Below are 7,500 nucleotides of genomic sequence, written 5' to 3' on the forward strand. Positions count from 1 at the left end.
GACATGCTGCAGAGTTTTCATAGAAATAAGTCTTATCCTCAAATTATTCGGAGGAATCACGTGAAAATGAACGGATCATTTTGGGAAAAAATTGGAAATGACTGAATGAATCATGTGACTAAAGCACAGGAAAATAAATGAATAATTTCTTTAAAAAAGAGCAAATGAATGAATTAATTAAGTAAAGGAATCACATGTAAAAATAAATTAACATTTTTTGGGCAAATCCAAAAAATCAGATAAAAAAAAAAAACAGATCAAATCAATAAATGAATCATTTGACAGAAGCACTTGAAAATAAATGAATCATTCCTTTAAAAAGGGAAATGCATAAATGAATCAAGTGAAGGAATCACATGAAAAAAACAAAAACATTTCTTTAAAAAAGAACAAATCAAAAAATGAATCACATGAAGGAATCACACACGAAAATCAATGAATAATTTCTTCAAAAAGAGCAAATAAATAAATTAATTAGTAGTTAGTAGAAGAAATCACATGTCATAAAGGAATCATATTTTAGAATTATGTAAAAAAAAATAATAAACAAAGGAAATGAATAAATGAATCAAATGAAGAAATGAATCAATTCTTTAAAATGAGCAAATGAATAAATGAATAAAGTTAAGGAATCACATGTGATGAATCATGTTTAAAAATTGTGTGAAAATAAATTAATCATTTCTAAAAAATCAACGAATAAATGAATCTTCTGGAAACATCATATGTGGGGAAAAAAACGAATAATTTGTAAACTTCATATAAATCTGAATGAATCTTCTGAAAAATGAATCAGGTGACTCACATACGAAGGTCATGTGACTCTTGTCTAACAACAGCACTAATAACATAATTAAATATTACTAAAGAAAAACTTTGGGTCATTTCTTTGGCTATTTTTTTTACTGTTTATTATCTCTGGAAAGTCCACAAAATTAAAATGCATTAAAATCTCTGGTGTCGGGCCGCGTGCTGACGTTCAGGCGCTAAACAAATACATTAACTTCCTGCCCGAATCGGATGGCGCGACTCAGCAGGTTACCTTAATTGCAGATTATCTTCAAACCTGCAGATGATCAGGTCGCTTTTCTCCATGAAGCAGTGAGTAGAAACACCTCCAGGGTTTTCAGCCCGCAGCACGTTATCTTGTTTTCTCAGATGGAGAAAAGAAACGGCGCCATAAACCTTCAGGGGATAAAGCGGAGGTGAAAGTGTGCTGATGTTTTTAATAGGCGAATAATCGCTAGCATAGAGCTAAGAATGGACAGATTTAAAAAAAAAAAGAAAAACAAAAACTAGCATAAAGCTGGAATATCCAATGTTTAAAATCTAGCATAGAGCTAAGAATGGACAGAGTAAACAAATAGAGTAAAGCTCACAACTTAAAGACTAGCATAGAACTGAGAATGGACAGCGTTAAAAAACTAGCATAAAACCAGAGAAAAAACAACACCACTAGCCTAAAGCAGCTAAATTTGTAAATTTCCAAAATTTGTTCATTCCTGCTTTTTTGCTTTTTTTTTATCCATTCTTTGCTTTTCGCTTCTATGCTTTATGCTAATTTGGTGCAAATCTGTAAAAATAATAAAGGACGGAGTTTAAAAACAAACAGACTAGCATAAAGCTGGAATGTACAAAGTTTTAAATCTTACACAGAGCTAAGAATGGATAGAGGGAAATAAATAATAATAATGTGAAGCTGAAAATGTAAAGACTAGCATAGCACTAAGAATGAATAGGGTAAAAAAAACTAGCATAGAACTGGAGTATCCAAAGTTTAGATAAGCGTAAAGCTAGGAATGAATAGGAATGAACAAAAAACAAACAAACAAAAATAACACTAGCAAAAAGCAGCTAAATTTGTACATTTTTCTAAATTTGTTCATTCCCACTTCTTGCTAATTATGTACTTTATCCACCCTTGCTCTTTACTAGTTTATATTTTATGCTAATTTTGTGCTTGTCTGTAGAGCTAAGAATGAACAGAGTAAAAAATAGCACAAAGCTGGAATTTATAGTTCCAGTATAGTATATGGAAGTGAGAGTTAACTCTTCAGTGGCTGGGCTAGCACCCTGCCTGGGAATCAAACCCGGGCCATGGCAATGAGAGTTCAGGATCCAACCACTGGACCACCTGGAGGCTTACTAGCTCTGTGCTACTTAAATTAACTAATTCTATTGACCACTTGGCAGCGATGGTGCTAAAGTGGACGTTAGGTGAAAGAACCGTCATGTTGGACAGAACGGCGTTACTCAGCCGCTTCTTATCGCTAGAAAGCTTCAAGATTTTCATGAAAGGTTCTGTTTGTTTTAGGTGTGAGAATTCCACCGCTGATGATTAATGAATTTGACCAGACAGAATGAAGAGATTCATCATCATCATCGGAAGCCTTACCCTGACTTGAATGCTCCAGAATTCTACAGGAACTGGACAGGAGAAAGGAAATCAGTGGCTAATTAAAGACATTAAAAGACCTCAGTGCTGTTCTGGATTCTGATTGGTCGGAAGAGTCATATTTTTAACTTAATAGTTTTCTTACAGAGACATCTTTTTTTTTACCATTTATGGAAGGAGTCTCCAGCATCAGAGTTTTCTGTACCCTTTAGGAAATAAAGTTGAATGTATAAACGAGTAAAAATAACGACTTCTTGTTCTTTACTAAACACAATAATGTAATCAGCAATTTGCCGTGGGACGAGAGGAAGAAAACACTTCAGGATGAGATGTGAGCAAAATAAATAACAGTTCGTGTCGTAGCTGTTAGCAATTAGCATTTAGCATCATGCTACCTAGCATTTAAGAGATCAGCAAGCAAAGCTATTGGTAGTTTTTCCCTTTAAAACCTGAAACCATTTTCCGAGTTTTTTCAGCTTTGACACGAGCGAGGAACTTTTTCTGCGTCTTTGTGGTCAGCTGTTGGGAAATTAATCTCGCAGCACTTGTATCTCTGTCAGCTCATTGAACAGCTTTACGCTTGAACTGCGCTCTGAATCACTCCTACCACGCTTTTGCATTAAAGCATCTGCCAAATGAAGAAACGTTAACGAATTATTGTACGTGTTTAACAATCTGGAAGATGCTGAGCTGGTGACTGGAAAATTGAATTGATGTAAAACGGACAAAAACAGCAGGGGCAAAGAATAAAATAAAGATCCGTCATGAGTCTTTAGTGTCCAGGGAGTGTGTAACCGCGCTCAGGGTTTAACGGCCGTTCCATGAAAGCGTCCGGTTCTGATGAAAACGACCCGACGGTTTAATAAGAAACAATTCTGTATCTCTGAAGGTCAGTGTTTTTAATCTTCATCTCTTTTTTAGGCTCAGCAGAATAACTGCTTCTGTTTTTATCCTTGAAAATCTAAAAGGTTAAAACGTGGGTGATTTTTTTTTCAGTAGTACTTAGCGTCCTTGGAAGTACCATAAGTGCCTTTGTGAAAGTTAAGAGCCAGACGCCAAAACGTCCTGAAATGTCGGCTGTCTCTCTTCATCTTTCTTTTTTTTTCTTTTCTTTCCAGTTAACCCTCATCCAACGAGACAGAACCCCATCAAATGACATCCAGTTAGCTCTTCTGAGTGACCAGCGATTTAAACTATTTCACAGATATAAGCCTGTTGGTTTGATAAACTTTCTCCAGGCCACTGCTTCATTTACACTATATTTCCCAAAATTTCCTAAAACACCCACTGGCCTGCACACAGTCCTGAACTCAACCTGATAGAACACCTTTGGGATGAATTAGAGTGGAGACTGTAAGCCAGACCTTCTTGTCATCACAACATCAGTGCCTGACCTCACAAATGTGCTTCTTCTAGAGGAATGGTCAAAAAATTTCATAAACACACTCCTAAACCTTGTGGAAAACCTTCTCAGAAGAGTTGAAGCTGTTATAGCTGCAAAGGGTGGGACAGCTCCATATTACATTCATGTGGCATAAAGGCAGATGTCTCAGTTTTGGTCTGACTCACAGTCTCCACTCTAATTCATCCCAAAGGTGTTCTGTGTGGTTGAGGTCAGGACTCTGTACAGGCCAGTCAAGTTCCTCCACACCAAACTCACTCATCCATGTCTTTATGGACCTTGCTTTGTAAAATGGTGGGCAGTCATGTTGGAACAGGAAGGGGTCATCCCCAAACTGTTCCCACAAAGTTGGGAGCATGAAATTGTCCAAAATATCTTGGTATGAAGCTGAAGCATTAAGAGTTCCTTTCGCTGGAACTAAGGGGTCGAGTCCAAGCCCTGAAAAACAACACCTGAATTCAATGATTTGGAGGGGTGTCCCAAAACTTTTGGCAATATTGTGTATCTCTAGATAGACGTTCTTACACCTAGTGGTCAAAAAGGGAACTACAACAAGTGCTAACAAACATCACTGACTGTATCTGTGCTCCGGAAAGCTCATAATTATTACTTTTTTGTGCCGTTCCTGTGTGTTCGAGCCGTAAATACAATCTTTCCAATATAAGCAGAACGCATAATGTATATCATACACATAACTGGACATCAATCCAGGTGGTAGCTCAAGTAGTTAAGGTTTTGGTACGTTGACTGGAAGATGAAGTCCCAGCACCGCTGAGCTGCCACTGTTGGGCCCTTGAACAAGGCCCCCAACCCCCCCTTCTCTAGGCCCAGCCCATTTTCACGTACTTGTTAATGAGCGGAGAAGGTGGAGTTACAATTCAGTTAAGGTACATTTTGACAAATGATTAAGTTTGAGATTAAAAATGGCCTCCAGCTTCCAAGCGCTTCTCCTGCTGTTTAGCAATGTATTTCCTAGCATGTCAGCTAGCAACAGCAGCAAATAGTAGCTCAGTCAGTTATAAAACAAAGCTCTAAAATCTTTTTTTTGGACAACTGCGGAATGAATAAACTTCCATAAATAATATGACTAGAGTTTAGCAGCAGAATGAACAGGGTTGCCAGATTGGGTTAGTTTACAAAAACACTCTTCAGTTGCCAAGGTCTTGTTTTCTATCGAATAATCAGAATTAAATCGAATACATTTCAGAGTCTAAGTGTAAGAGCAGACAGGAAACGGGATTAGTGAGTGAATAAATTCCATACATTAGAAATATGACCTTGTTTCCTCCCACAAAGGCAGAAAAAAAGGAAGAAAGATGTGTCGCCTTTCTGAAATATTTTAGCTATGGAGATATTTCATGTGGATTTTGAGGCTGGAAATGGTGCCAAACTTTTTCTTTCCTTTGTGTTATTTTTTTGCTTAATGGTTTAATTAATTCATAGATCGTAGCTTCCTGTTTCATTTATTTATATTTTTTTATTCCTGTCCTCTATATTCCGCGTTTCTTTAGTGTCGAATGCAAATTTCACATAAAAGCAGTGCGATGCGAAGCTGCACTTGAGAGACGAAGCATGTTTCAGGTCCTTTTTTATCTTGATTTCCCTCAGAGAGACCTCATATGGACGCTCGGAGCCGGCTCTGACATCGAGGTTAACTGCTGAACGGATGTAAAAGCAGCAGAAGCACAAAGGAATAAAATGATGGGAGCTGCTTTGTGCACGGCGGCTTTGTCACGCTGGAGCAGCTCTGGGTCTCAGCTCCAGGGAAGAGAAAATGTAAAGCTACACAAACAAAGACCTTCTGTAGAACCGTGTGCTTCCTGCTTTGTGACAGTTTGGTGTTTGGTGTTTGGGGGGGTTGGGGGGGGGCACATACTTTTGGATGTATAGTGTGTGTATAAGAAAGGTCTGGTGTAATATTTCCTTTTGTTGTGAGCTTCACTTCAAAGCTTTTCTCTCGTTTTACACACACTTTTGTGTGTCTTTTTAGCTATTATAGAATCTTTTATCTTTTATTCCTTCTTTAATTTTCTCTCCATTTGTTTGTTTGTTCCTTCCTTCCTTCAGTCTACTCAATCCCTCTTCCTGTCTTCCTTCTATCTCCTCAGTCTGTTCTTTCTTCTGTCCATTCTCCCACTCACTCCTTCCATCCTTCCTTTTCTGTCATACCATAGCAAACTTTATCCTTTCATCCTTCCTACCTTATCCACCTTCCTTCCTTCCTTCCTCCCTTCCTTCCTTCCAAATCTCTTCTGTCTTTTCAGCTTGTTTAGATGAATGTCTTTATTCCTTCCTTCCTTCCTTCCTCCCTCCCTCCCTCCCTCCCTTCCTTCCTCCCTCCCTCCCTTCCTTCCTCCCTTCCTTCCTTCCTTCCTTCCTTCCTTCCTTCCTTCCTTCCTTCCAAATCTCTTCTGTCTTTTCAGCTTGTTTAGATGATGGTCTTTATTCCTTCCTTCCTTCCTTCCTTCCCCTCACTTCTTCCTTACTTCTTTTGTACCTCACCCTTCTTTCTATCTCTCTTTCTTACGTTCTTCCTTACTTGCTTCCTTTCTTTTGTTTCCTTCCTAACCTTCCTTTCTTCCTTCCTAACCCTTATTCCTTCCTTCTTCTTTTCTTTCCTTCCTTCCTTCTGTTTCCTTCCTAACATTCCTTCCTTCCTTCCTTCCTTCCTTCCTTTTCTCCCCTCCCTCCCTCCTTACTTCTTTCCTTTTCTATTCTACCTTACCCTCCTTCCTTTCTCTCTTCCTTCCTGTTACACAATCCTTACCTTCATTCATCCACTCATCCTTTTGGATGTTGGTACGGCAGAATCTCTATCTCTATCTCTATCTCTACAGACCGTGAGTTATTTTTTTCTGCGCTTCACTTCACTGTTGTGTTTCTGCAGAAATCTCTTCAGTCTTTTCAGCTTGTTTAGATGAAGGTCTGCATTCGAGGTGTTGCATTAGAACGTGGGAAAGCGACTCGAGCCCCCCAGATTCTCAGCCTCGGTTGTTGTATATAGAGTCTGTGAGCAGGAGCCAGAGCTGAGGAGAGGTGTGGAGGATGGCGGAGGACGTGGAGGACGTGGAGGGTGAGAGAAGGTTCCAGGTGATTTCTGAGCTGTTTCTGAAAAAACAGAATACGGAGGTTTTCTAATTGAACCTGAGGCACATGAGAAGGCGTGAACTTCACTCAGAGCTCAGCTCACACTGAAGCCTGATGATTTCTGAATAATTACCGAGTCTGCTGTCACACTGCAACCTGCTTGTTTTATGATTAAAACAGCTGATGAGCTGCTGCTGTTTCTCTCTTTAATGAAATATTTTACTTCTCCCTGATTACAGCTCAGTCTGACGTAAATTACAGCTGCCCTGATTGATGGAGTGAGTGAATAATACATCAAACAAACAAACAAACAAACACACACACGGAGACACACACGGAGACACACACGGAGACACACACGGAGACAGGCACACACACAAACACTGAGACAAGCAGTCACACAAAATGTCAGGCAAGACACTTTTTTCCTTCCAGATTATTTATTTATTTATTTATTTATTTACTTTCCATTTTCTATCCTTTCCTTTTTCTGATATTCGTGATAATGATAAATGATAATTCTCATTTATTCCTTCTACATTTATTTACTTATTTATTTATATATTTTCCATTTTCTATTCTTTTTTTCTGATTTTGTTATTTATTTTCCATTTTC

The 7,500-nt window shown here is 38.5% G+C and overlaps 1 pseudogene; it reads left to right on the forward strand.

The window, feature by feature from the left end:
- The first annotated feature begins 6,842 nt into the window (after window positions 1-6,842).
- The window catches only part of LOC131366735 (uncharacterized), a 5,562-nt pseudogene continuing 4,904 nt past the window's right edge, over window positions 6,843-7,500 (forward strand).

This window comes from Hemibagrus wyckioides, linkage group LG16 (genome assembly GCF_019097595.1).
Source record: "Hemibagrus wyckioides isolate EC202008001 linkage group LG16, SWU_Hwy_1.0, whole genome shotgun sequence".
Taxonomy (NCBI): domain Eukaryota; kingdom Metazoa; phylum Chordata; class Actinopteri; order Siluriformes; family Bagridae; genus Hemibagrus; species Hemibagrus wyckioides.